Raw genomic sequence first — 12,601 nt, 5'->3', positions numbered from 1 at the left:
AATTTGTGATGGTAATGTTTTCAAAAACATATTTGTTACAATTAAAAGCCCAATTAATACTTGCCTTTGTGTAATGGTTTAACTCCCACTGCTGTGGGACATTTATTTTGAAGGCATGTAAAAATAACTGCACAAGGGACACACGTCACAGTTACAAATAGCTAGCTACAAATTGCGCAAAAAATAGTTTTTCAAAGAAAATGAAAGTAGACAATGAATGTAGGGGGTTCCAGCAAGAGTAGACATTGAAATATGTCTTTATTGAGGTATCAGGGAAAGCTGTGTGCTTACTGTGCAAAGAGAGCATCGCTGTCTTGAAAGACTACAACTTGTCCCGACACTTCCAGACGAAGCATGCAGAGAAATATAGGAATATGTCTTCTGAGCAGAGGGCAAGTGCATCGAAAGAGTTGCTTTCTCAGTTACAAAAGCAGCAAGGACTTTTCACAACACTGCATTCAGCAAACAACGGAATTGCGAGAGCTAACTATGTACTGTCCCACAAAATTGCTAGACATAGCAAGCCATTCGCTGAGGGCGAATTCATTAAAGAATGTTTAATTGACTGCAGCAATACTTTGCCCCGACAAGAAAGAGCGTGTTGAGGACATCGCAGAGAATATGGAACAACAGTTGAAAGACATGGTAAAGGATTTCACCTATTTCTCTTTGGCCCTGGATGAGAGCAATGATGCACATGACACGGAGTAGTCGATATTCTTACGAGGCATAACTCCAGACTTTGAAATTACAGAGGAGGTTGCTTCAGTGCAGTCAATGAAGAGCACAGCCACAGGGAAAGATTTATTGGAGGAGGTTAATAAGTGTGTGTGGCAAAGTTGGGACTGAATTTTGAAAAGTTATTCAGTGTGACAACTGATAGGTGCCCAAACTTGACAGGAAAAAACATTGGCCTTTTGAAAAAGTTGAAGCACCTTTGGCAGCGATTACAGCCTTGGGTCTTCTTGGGTATGACGCTACAAGCTTGGCACGCCTGTATTTGGGGAGTTTCTCCCATTCTTCTCTGCAGATCCTCTCAAGTGCTGTCAGGTTGGACAGGGCGCGTCGCTGCTCAGCTATTTTCAGGTCTCTCCTGAGATGTTCGATCAGGTTCAAGTCCAGGCTCAAGGACATTCAGAGACTTGTCCCAAAGCCACTCCTGCGTTGTTTTGGCTGTGTGCTTAGGGTTGTTGTCCTGTTGGAAGGTGAACCTTCGCCCCCAGTCTAAGGTTCTGAGCACCCTGGAGAAGGTTTTCATCAAGGATCTCTCTGTACTTTTCTCCATTCATCTTTGCCTCGACCCTGACTAGTCTCCCAGTCCCTGCCGCTGAAAAACATCCCCACAGCATGATGCTGCCACCACCATGTTTCACTGCAGGGGTGGTGCCAGGTATCCTCCAGGCGTGATGCTTGGCATTCAGACCAAAGAATTCAGTCTTAGTTTCATCAGACCAGAGAATATTGTTTCTCATGGTCTGAGAGTCCTTTAGGTGCCTTTTGGCAAACTCCAAGCGGGCTGTCATGTGCCTTTTACTGAGGAGTGGCTTCCGTCTGGCCACTCTACCACTCCACAAAGGAACTCTGGAGCTCTGTCAGAGTGACCATCGGGCTCCTCGTCACCTCCCTGACCAAGGCCCTTCTCCCCCGATTGCTCAGTTTGGCCGGGCGGCTGGTTCCAAACTTCTTCCATTTTAAGAATGATGGAGGCCACTGTGTTCTTGGAGACCTTCAATGCTGCAAAAATGTTTTGGTACCCTTCCCCAGATCTGTGCCTAGACACAATCCTGTCTCGAAGCGTTACCGACAATTCCTTCAACCTCTTGGCTTGATTTCTGCTCTGACATGCATTGGCAACTGTGGGACCTTTATATAGACAGGTGTTTGTGCCTTTCCAAATCATGTCCAATCAATTCACGACTGGACTACCGACGTTATCTGCCCGAGGGAGTTATCCAACTGGCCCCTCCATCGCGACGTAACCTGAACGCCCATCTGCGGCCCGCTAATCGTTAGCTGTCTTATCGGCTGCTATCTTAATAGGTCTATCGGACAATTTTCTTGGGCCACTATAACTATAACTATTTTGCCAATTGAACAGGTCCTCCCTACCACACGGAACCCCACTAATCTACAGACGGAAACGCACGAGGTGGCTAAAAACAGACCTCCCTCCATCTTCTGCCAGCTTGCTACCTATGGCCCGGCTAGCTGTCTGAATCTCACTTGGACATTTATGATCACTCGGCTAAGCATGCCTCTCCTTAATGTCAATATGCCTTGTCCATTGCTGTTCTGGTTAGTGTTTATTGGCTTATTTCACTGTAGAGCCTCTAGCCCTGCTCATTATACCTTATCCAACCTTTCAGTTCCACCACCCCCACATGCTATGACATCTTCTGGTTTCAATGATGTTTCTAGAGACAATATCTCTCTCATCATCACTCAATACCTAGGTTTACCTCCACTGTATTCACATCCTACCATACCTTTGTCTGTACATTATACTTTGAAGCTATTTTATCGCCCCCAGAAACCTGCTCCTTTTACTCTCTATTCCGGACGTCATAAACGACCAATTCTCAAAACTTTTTTCCGTACCCTTATCCTACTCCTCCTCTGTTCCTCTGGTGATGTAAAGGTGAATCCAGGCTCTGCAGTGCCTAGCTCCACTCCTATTCATTACATTACATTACATTTAAGTCATTTAGCAGACGCTCTTATCCAGAGTGACTTACAAAATGGTGCATTCACCTTATGATATCCAGTGGAACAACCACTTTACAATAGTGCATCTAAATCTTTTAAGGGGGGGGGTTATAAGGATTACTTTATCCTATCCTAGGTATTCCTTAAAGAGGTGGGGTTTCAGGTGTCTCCGGAAGGTGGTGATTGACTCCGCTGTCCTGGCGTCGTGAGGGAGCTTGTTCCACCATTGGGGTGCCAGAGCAGCGAACAGTTTTGACTGGGCTGAGCGGGAACTGTGCTTCCTCAGAGGTAGGGGGGCCAGCAGGCCAGTGGTGGATGAACGCAGTGCCCTTGTTTGGGTGTAGGCCCTGATCAGAGCCTGAAGGTATGGAGGTGCCGTTCCCTTCACAGCTCCGTAGGCAATCACCATGGTCTTGTAGCGGATGCGAGCTTCAACTGGAAGCCAGTGGAGAGAGCGGAGGAGCGGGGTGACGTGAGATAACTTGTGAAGGTTGAACACCAGACGGGCTGCGGCGTTCTGGATGAGTTGTAGGGGTTTAATGGCACAGGCAGGGAGCCCAGCCAACAGCGAGTTACAGTAATCCAGACGAGAGATGACAAGTGCCTGGATTAGGACCTGCGCCGCTTCCTGTGTGAGGCAGGGTCGTACTCTGCGAATGTTGTAGAGCATGAACCTACAGGATCGGGTCACCGCCTTGATGTTAGTGGAGAATGACAGGGTGTTGTCCAGGATCACGCCAAGGTTCTTAGCACTCTGGGAGGAGGACACAAGGGAGTTGTCAACCGTGATGGCGAGATCATGGAACGGGCAGTCCTTCCCCGGGAGGAAGAGCAGCTCCGTCTTGCCGAGGTTCAGCTTGAGCTGGTGATCCGTCATCCACACTGATATGTCTGACAGACATGCAGAGATGCGATTCGCCGCCTGGTTATCAGAAGGGGGAAAGGAGAAGATTAATTGTGTGTCGTCTGCATAGCAATGATAGGAGAGACCATGTGAGGATATGACAGAGCCAAGTGACTTGGTGTATAGCGAGAATAGGAGAGGGCCTAGAACAGAGCCCTGGGGGACACCAGTGGTGAGAGCGCATGGTGCGGAGACAGATTCTCGCCACGCCACCTGGTAGGAGCGACCTGTCAGGTAGGACGCAATCCAAGCGTGGGCCGCGCCGGAGATGCCCAACTAGGAGAGGGTGGAGAGGAGGATCTGATGGTTCACAGTATCAAAGGCAGCAGATAGGTCTAGAAGGATGAGAGCAGAGGAGAGAGAGTTAGCTTTAGCAGTGCGGAGAGCCTCCGTGACACAGAGAAGAGCAGTCTCAGTTGAATGCCCAGTCTTGAAACCTGACTGATTAGGATCAAAAAGGTCATTCTGAGAGAGATAGCAGGAGAGCTGGCCAAGGACGGCACGTTCAAGAGTTTTGGAGAGAAAAGAAAGAAGGGATACTGGTCTGTAGTTGTTGACATCGGAGGGATCGAGTGTAGGTTTTTTTCAGAAGGGGTGCAACTCTCGCTCTCTTGAAGACGGAAGGGACGTAGCCAGCGGTCAAGGATGAGTTGATGAGCGAGGTGAGGAAGGGGAGAAGGTCTCCGGAAATGGTCTGGAGAAGAGAGGAGGGGATAGGGTCAAGTGGGCAGGTTGTTGGGCGGCCGGCCGTCACAAGACGCGAGATTTCATCTGGAGAGAGAGGGGAGAAAGAGGTCAAAGCACAGGGTAGGGCAGTGTGAGCAGGACCAGCGGTGTCGTTTGACTTAGCAAACGAGGATCGGATATCGTCAACCTTCTTTTCAAAATGGTTGATGAAGTCATCCGCAGAGAGGGAGGAGGGGGGGGGAGGGGGAGGAGGGTTCAGGAGGGAGGAGAAGGTAGCAAAGAGCTTCCTAGGGTTAGAGGCAGATGCTTGGAATTTAGAGTGGTAGAAAGTGGCTTTAGCAGCAGAGACAGAAGAGGAGAATGTAGAGAGGAGTGAGTGAAAGGATGCCAGGTCCGCAGGGAGGCGAGTTTTCCTCCATTTCCGCTCGGCTGCCCGGAGCCTTGTTCTGTGAGCTCGTAGTGAGTCGTCGAGCCACGGAGCAGGAGGGGAGGACCGAGCCGGCCTGGAGGATAGGGGACAGAGAAAATCAAAGGATGCAGAAAGGGAGGAGAGGAGGGTTGAGGAGGCAGAATCAGGAGATAGGTTGGAGAAGGTTTGAGCAGAGAGGAAGAGATGATAGGATGGAAGAGGAGAGAGTAGCGGGAGAGAGAGAGCGAAGGTTGGGACGGCGCAATACCATCCGAGTAGGGGCAGAGTGAGAAGTGTTGGATGAGAGCAAGAGGGAAAAGGATACAAGGTAGTGGTTGGAGATTTGGAGGGGAGTTGCAATGAGATTAGTGGAAGAACAGCATCTAGTAAAGATGAGGTCAAGCGTATTGCCTGCCTTGTGAGTAGGGGGGGAAGGTGAGAGGGTGAGGTCAAAAGAGGAGAGGAGTGGAAAGAAGGAGGCAGAGAGGAATGAGTCAAAGGTAGACGTGGGGAGGTTAAAGTCACCCAGAACTGTGAGGGGTGAGCCATCCTCAGGAAAGGAACTTATCAAGGCGTCAAGCTCATTGATGAACTCTCCAAGGGAACCTGGAGGGCGATAAATGATAAGGATGTTAAGCTTGAAAGGGCTGGTAACTGTGACAGCATGGAATTCAAATGAGGAGATAGACAGATGGGTCAGGGGAGAAAGAGAGAATGTCCACTTGGGAGAGATGAGGATTCCAGTGCCACCACCCCGCTGGCTCGATGCTCTAGGGGTATGCGAGAACACGTGGGCAGACGAAGAGAGAGCAGTAGGAGTAGCAGTGTTATCTGTGGTAATCCATGTTTCCGTCAGCGCCAGGAAGTCTAGGGACTGGAGGGTAGCATAGGCTGAGATGAACTCAGCCTTGTTGGCTACAGACCGGCAGTTCCAGAGGCTGCCGGAGACCTGGAACTCCACGTGGGTCGTGCGCGCTGGGACCACCAGGTTAGAGTGGCAGCGGCCACGCGGTGTGAAGCGTTTGTATGGCCTGTGCAGAGAGGAGCGAACAGGGATAGACAGACACATAGTTGACAAGCTACAGAAGTGTTGTTTCTTGTATTATTGTCTCCTGTGTCTTTAGAGAACTGTTTCACTTTGATATCCTTTTTCTTCTGTCCTGATTTTCTCTTTCTTTTCTTCTGTTAACTAGATATTCTTTGTTGTTCTTCGTTAGCTAGCTAGCTTCTTCCAAAAGAGTCCCTAGCAACTGCTTAGCAACTGGTAAACAATTCAGCTTGCTAAGATAACTACAATTTTATGAAAAATAGTTATCTTCTTTGTTTGTTGCTTGTTTTTTCTCCTATTCAGTCTTGCAGTTTTCTTTTGCTTTTTCCGGATGTACTTCACTCTAAAAACCATGTAAATTTCAATATTTGTAGGAGCTCATTTTTCAGCTGCTGCTGCTCAAATTGGAGTTCCGGAACCTATTAACCTATAACCTAATCTATTCCCCAGGCACTCTCTTTTGATGACTTCTGTAACCGCAATAGCCTTGGTTTCATGCATGTTAACATTATAAGCCTCCTCCCTAAGTTTGTTTTATTCACTGCTTTAGCACACTCTGCCAACCCGGATGTCCTAGCCGTGTCTGAATCCTGGCTGAGGAAGTCCACCAAAAACTCTGAAATCTTCATCCCTAACTACAACATTTTCAGACAAGATAGAATGGCCAAAGGGGGTGGTGTTGCAATCTACTGCAGCGATAGCCTGCAGAGTTCTGTCCTACTATCCAGGTCTGTACCTAAACAATTTGAACTTCTATTTTTAAAAATCCATCTCTCTAAAAACAAGTCTCTCACCGTTGCCGCCTGCTATAGACCACCCTCTGCCCCCAGCTGTGCTCTGGACACCATATGTGAACTGATTGCCCCCCATCTATCTTCAGTGCTTGTACTGCTAGGTGACCTAAACTGGGACATGCTTAATTAACACCCCAGCCATCCTACAATCTAAGCTTGATGCCCTCAATCTCACACAAATTATCAATGAATTTACCAGGTACCACCCCAAAGCCGTAAACACGGGCACCCTCATAGATATCATCCTAACCAACACCTCTGCTGTTTTCAACCAAGATCTCAGCGATCACTGCCTCCTTGCCTGCATCCATAATGGGTCAGCGGTCAAACGACCTCCACTCATCACTGTCAAACGCTCCCTGAAACATTTCAGTGAGCAAGCCTTTCTAATCGACCTGGCCCGGGTATCCTGGAAGGATATTGACCTCATCCCGTCAGTAGAGGATGTCTGGTTATTTTAAAGAAATGCCTTCCTCACCATCTTAAATAAGCATGCCCCATTCAAGAAATTTAGAACCAGGAACAGATATAGCCCTTGGTTCTCTCCAGATCTGACTGCCCTTAACCAACACAAAAACATCCTGTGGTGTTCTGCATTAGCATCGAACAGCCCCCGTGACATACAACTTTTCAGGGAAGTTAGAAACCAATATACACAGGCAGTTAGAAAAGCCAAGGCTAGCTTTTTCAAGCAGAAATTTGCTTCCTGCAACACAAACTCAAATAAGTTCTGGGATACTGTAAAGTCCATGGAGAATAAGAACACCTCCTCCCAGCTGCCCACTGCACTGAGGATAGGAAACTCTGTCACCTCTGATAAATCCACTATAATTGAGAATTTCAATAGCATTATTCTACGGCTGGCCATGCTTTACACCTGGCTACCCCTACCGCGGTCAACAGCACTGAACCCCCCACAGCTACTCACCCAAGCCTTCCCCATTTCTCCTTCTCCCAAATCCAGTCAGCTGATGTTCTGAAAGAGCTGCAAAATCTGGACCCCTACAAATCAACCGGGCTAGACAATCTGGACCCTTTCTTTCTAAAATTATCTGCTGAAATTGTTGCAACCCGTATTACTGGCCTGTTCAACCTCTCTTTCATGTCGTCTGAGATCCCCAAAGATTGGAAAGCAGCTGCTGTCATCCCCCCTCTTCAAAGGAGGGGACACTCTTGACCCAAACTGCTACAGACCTATATCTATCATACCCTGCCTTTCTAAGGTCTTCGAAAGCCAAGTTAACAAACAGATTACCGACCATTTCGAATCCCACCGCACCTTCTCCGCTATGCAATCTGGTTTCAGAGCTGGTCATGGGTGCACCTCAGCCACGCTCAAGGTCCTAAACGATATCGTAACCGCCATCGATAAGAAACAATACTGCGCTGCCATATTCATTGACCTGTCCAAGGCTTTCGACTCCGTCAATCACCACATCCTCATTGGCAGACTCAATAGCCTTGAATTTTCAAATGATTGCCTCGCCTGGTTCACCAACTACTTCTCTGATAGAGTTCAATGTGATAAATCGGATGGCCTGTTGTCCGGGCCTCTGGTAGTCTCTATGGGGGTGCCACAGGCTTCAATTATTGGGCCAACTCTTTTCTCTGTATACGTCAATGATGTCGCTCTTGCTGCTGGTGACTCTCTGATCCACCTCTACGCAGACGACACCATTCTGTATACTTCTGGCCCATGTTTGGACACTGTGTTAACAACCCTCCAGACGAGCTTCAATGCCATACAACTCTCCTTCCGTGGCCTCCAACTGCTCTTAAATACAAGTAAAACTAAATGCATGCTCTTCAACCGATCGCTACCTGCACCTGCCCGCCCGTCCAGCATCACTATTCTGGACGGTTCTGACTTAGAATATGTGGACAACTACAAATACCTAGGTGTCTGGTTAGACTGTAATCTCTCCTTCCAGACTCACATCAAACATCTCCAATCCAAAGTTAAATCTAGAATTGGCTTCCTATTTCGCAACAAAGCATCCTTCACTCATGCTGCCAAACATACCCTCGTAAAACTGACCATCCTACCAATCCTCGACTTCGGCGATGTCATTTACAAAATAGCCTCCAATACCCTACTTAATAAACTGGATGCAGTCTATCACAGTGCCATCCGTTTTGTCACCAAAGCCCCATATACTACCCACCACTGCGACCTGTACCCTCTCGTTGGCTGGCCCTCGCTTCATACTCGTCGCCAAACCCACTGGCTCCAGGTCATCTACAAGAACCTGCTAGGTAAAGTCCCCCCTTATCTCCGCTCACTGGTCACCATAGCAGCACCCACCTGTAGCACGCGCTCCATCAGGTATATCTCTCTGGTCAGTCCCAAAGCCAATTCCTCCTTTGGCCGTCTCTCCTTCCAGTTCTCTGCTGCCAATGACTGGAACGAACTACAAAAATCTCTGAAACTGGAAACGCTTATCTCCCTCACTAGCTTTAAGCACCAGCTGTCAGAGCAGCTCACAGATCACTGCACCTGTACATAGCCCATCTACCTCTTCCCCTACTGTATTTATTTATTTATTTTGCTCCTTTGCACCCCATTATTTCTATTTCTACTTTGCACTTTCTTCCACTGCAAATCTACCATTCCAGTGTTTTACTTGCTATATTGTATTTACTTTGCCACCATGGCCTTTTTTGCCTTTACCTCCCTTATCTCACCTCATTTGCTCACATTGTATATAGACTTATTTTTCTACTGTATTATTGACTGTATGTTTGTTTTACTCCATGTTTAACTCTGTGTTGTTGTATGTGTCGAACTGCTTTGCTTTATCTTGGCCAGGTCACAATTGTAAATGAGAACTTGTTCTCAACTTGCCTACCTGGTTAAATAAAGGTGAAATAAAAAAATAAAAACATTTGAATTCACCACAGGTAGACTCCAAGTTGTAGAAACATCTCAATGATGATCACCTGAACTCAATTTCGAGGCTCATAGCAAAGGGTCTGAATACTTATGTAAATAAGAATTTTCTGTTTTTTATTTGTCATACATTTGCAAATATTTCAAAACCTGTTTTTGCTTTGTCGTTATGGGGTATTGTATGTAGATTGATGAGGAGAAAAATGTATTTAATCCATTTTAGAATAAGGCTGTAATGTAACAAAATGTGGAAAAAGGGGGTCTGAATACTTTCCGAATACAAATGCTTTTCCTGGAACATAATTTCTCAGCACAACAGTTGTAACATATCCATGATGCACTCATCAGGGAAGCATAAGTTAAAGGGATAGTTCACTCAAACATATTTTAGTATTTTGTTCATTAGTCCACTGTTGATATGGTTGCCAACAATGGGGACATGTCGGAAGGAAAGTCTCCAAGATATAGCACTTTCAGTAAAAATCGAACATGTGAATATGTATTTTCATCACTCTTTTTGCTTTTTAACAAAAGTGTTCCATCTTGAAGATTTTACATTTTCAAAAAAGCAAAAAAAAAAGAATTGGTGCTGGTTGTTTTGAACATTGAAATAAGTGAGGCAGGCACGGTCGTGTGAAATATAATATGCATTATTCTGCCTCCAGAGGGATATACTATAAAATGGGATCAATGAGTTAGCCAGCTAACTTGAATAAATATTCGGAAATTACTTTTTTTTTTTTGAAAACTAACTTGATATGACCATGGTCTAATTGACCCATCCAAAAGCACATACAGTGCCGTCAAAGTATTCAGACCCCTTGACTTAGTCCACATTTTGTTGCCTTACAGCATGAATTATAGATTCATTAAATATATTTTTGTATCACCCATCTACACACAATAACCCATAATGAGAAAGTGAAAATATGTTTTTAGAAATGTTAGGAAATTTCTCAAAATAAATACAGAACTCTCATTTACATAAGTATTCACACCCGAGCCACTACTTTCTGGGTAAGTCTCTAAAGAGCTTTCCACACCTGGATTGTGCAACATTTGCCCGTTTGTTCTTTCAAATTTCTTCAAGTGCTGTCGAGTTGGTTCTTGATCATTGCTAGACAACCATTTTAATTTCTTGGTAAACTGCTCCAGTGTAGATTTGGCCTTGTTTTTATGTTATTGTCCTGCTGAAAGGTGAATTAATCTCCAAGTGTCTGATGGAAAACAGACCAGGTATTCGTCTAGGATTTTGCCTGTGCTTAACTTCATTCCGTTTCTTTTGTTATCATTAACGCCAAATTACAATAATTATTTGGGCTTGCCATAACAAAGGGGTTGAATACTGTTTACTTTGTAAAAACATAATTCCATATTGTGTTTGTGTAGGCCAGTGACAAAAACATCTACATGTAATCAATTTTAAATTATGGCTGTAACACAACAAAATGTGGAAAAAGTCAAGGTGTAAACACTTTCTGAAGGCACTAAGTTTAACTTAATGAACCAGAAAATCGATAGTTTTTTCTGGTTGTTTGTCAAAGTTAGCTGGCTAACTCATTGATCCTGCGTTATTATACCCCTTTGATTTTGTGGACTTGACCAATGAAACAAAACAAGTCTCAAAATAAACCTGGTGGTGGTGCTCCTGTCTGGCAACCATCGCCCTCGTCCGTTGCTCCTCTCCCTCTCTCATCCCCTGGGCCTTCACGGTGCAGGCCACCTCCTTTTGGGGTCCAGTCCCAGCGCCATACATGAAGCATGTGGTCATAGAATGAGCAGCTGGCTATTAGGCAGGACACTGCAGTGCTGTCTTCTGAAGGGTTGGAATAAGGAGGTGGGCCTCCCACAGAGCTAGCAGGTGGCGGGGATAAGCGCCCAGGTATGTAGCGTCCTGCGTCATCCTCCAAGGAGGTGTTAAAGCTGGTAGCTGGAGATTCATACCTAATCCTCATGGCTCTCTGTCTTTGCTCTGTGGTCTACAGATGGGAGCAGGGAGGAGGCTGTTCCAGGGACAAGTGGGACCAGTCTGCCCCATAGGCCAGGTAGTTGTGTAGGAGGCTAGGACGGAACATGCTCTTCCGCTGCCCTCTAAAGGAACAAGTGAAAAATACAGGTTTGACACAATGACAAAACATTACCAGCTATTAAATTACAATTAGTACTATAAACCTTTTCTGTTGGATTGCCCCTTTAAAAATCAATCAGACATGGTAGTTGTAAAGGGTTAAGTTTTCATGTGAGCATCATGTCACTGTCTAGCCTCAGCTCTCACGCTTTGCTCGATTGTGTGGTGAAAGCCTGTGCAGGCTAGCCCCATTCAGACTCCCCAGGGCTTGCTTGCCTGGCAGTGAAGGATGTGGCAGTTGCCAGTGCTCATGGGTAGGATGCCACTTCAGTCACCACACTCCTCCACCCAGGGCATTCTCACTGAGAGGCTGGCACATGTTCCTCTCGTCCCACAGCAACACCTGCTTGTCATAGATAAAAATAAAGTTTACCTTTATTTTCCAAGAGCGACCTGGTCCAATAGCTGGTGTTTTCGCCCGGGACCTTTCGCATGTCAAGCAAAGTGATTACCACTACACTACAGAAACGACCACTACACTAGATAGATACAGATACAAGATCATAGAGTACTATAAGCCCCCTGCCATCAGAACAGCCTGATTTTGTTGGGCCATGGAGTCTACAAGGTGTCAAGAGTTCCACAAGGAAGCTAGCCCATGTTGACTGTATTGCTTCCCACAGTTGTGTCAAGATGACTGGATGTCCTTTGGGTGGTGGACCATTTTTTTGATACACACGGGAAACTGTTGAGTGTGGAAATACCCAGCAGTGTTGCACAAGGCGGTGCGCCTGGCACCTACTACCATACCCCGTTCAAAGGCACTTCAAACTTTTGTCTTGCCGATTCACCTTCTGAATGGCACATATACTCATTCCATGTCTCAAGGCTTAGAAATCATTCTTTAACCTGTTTCCTCCCCTTCATCTACACCGATTGAAGTGGATTTAACAAGTGACATCAATAAGGAATCATACTGTGGCTTTCACCTGGATTCACCTGGTCAGTCTGTCATGGAAAGAGCAGGTGTTCTTAATATTTTGTACACTCAGTGTTTCCTATAGGAATCCCATAGTGCTTTTTTGTAAGGGAAGT

This window comes from Salmo salar, chromosome ssa24 (assembly GCF_905237065.1).
Source record: "Salmo salar chromosome ssa24, Ssal_v3.1, whole genome shotgun sequence".
Taxonomy (NCBI): Eukaryota; Metazoa; Chordata; class Actinopteri; order Salmoniformes; family Salmonidae; genus Salmo; species Salmo salar.
Note: the sequence above shows the minus strand (reverse complement) of the source record.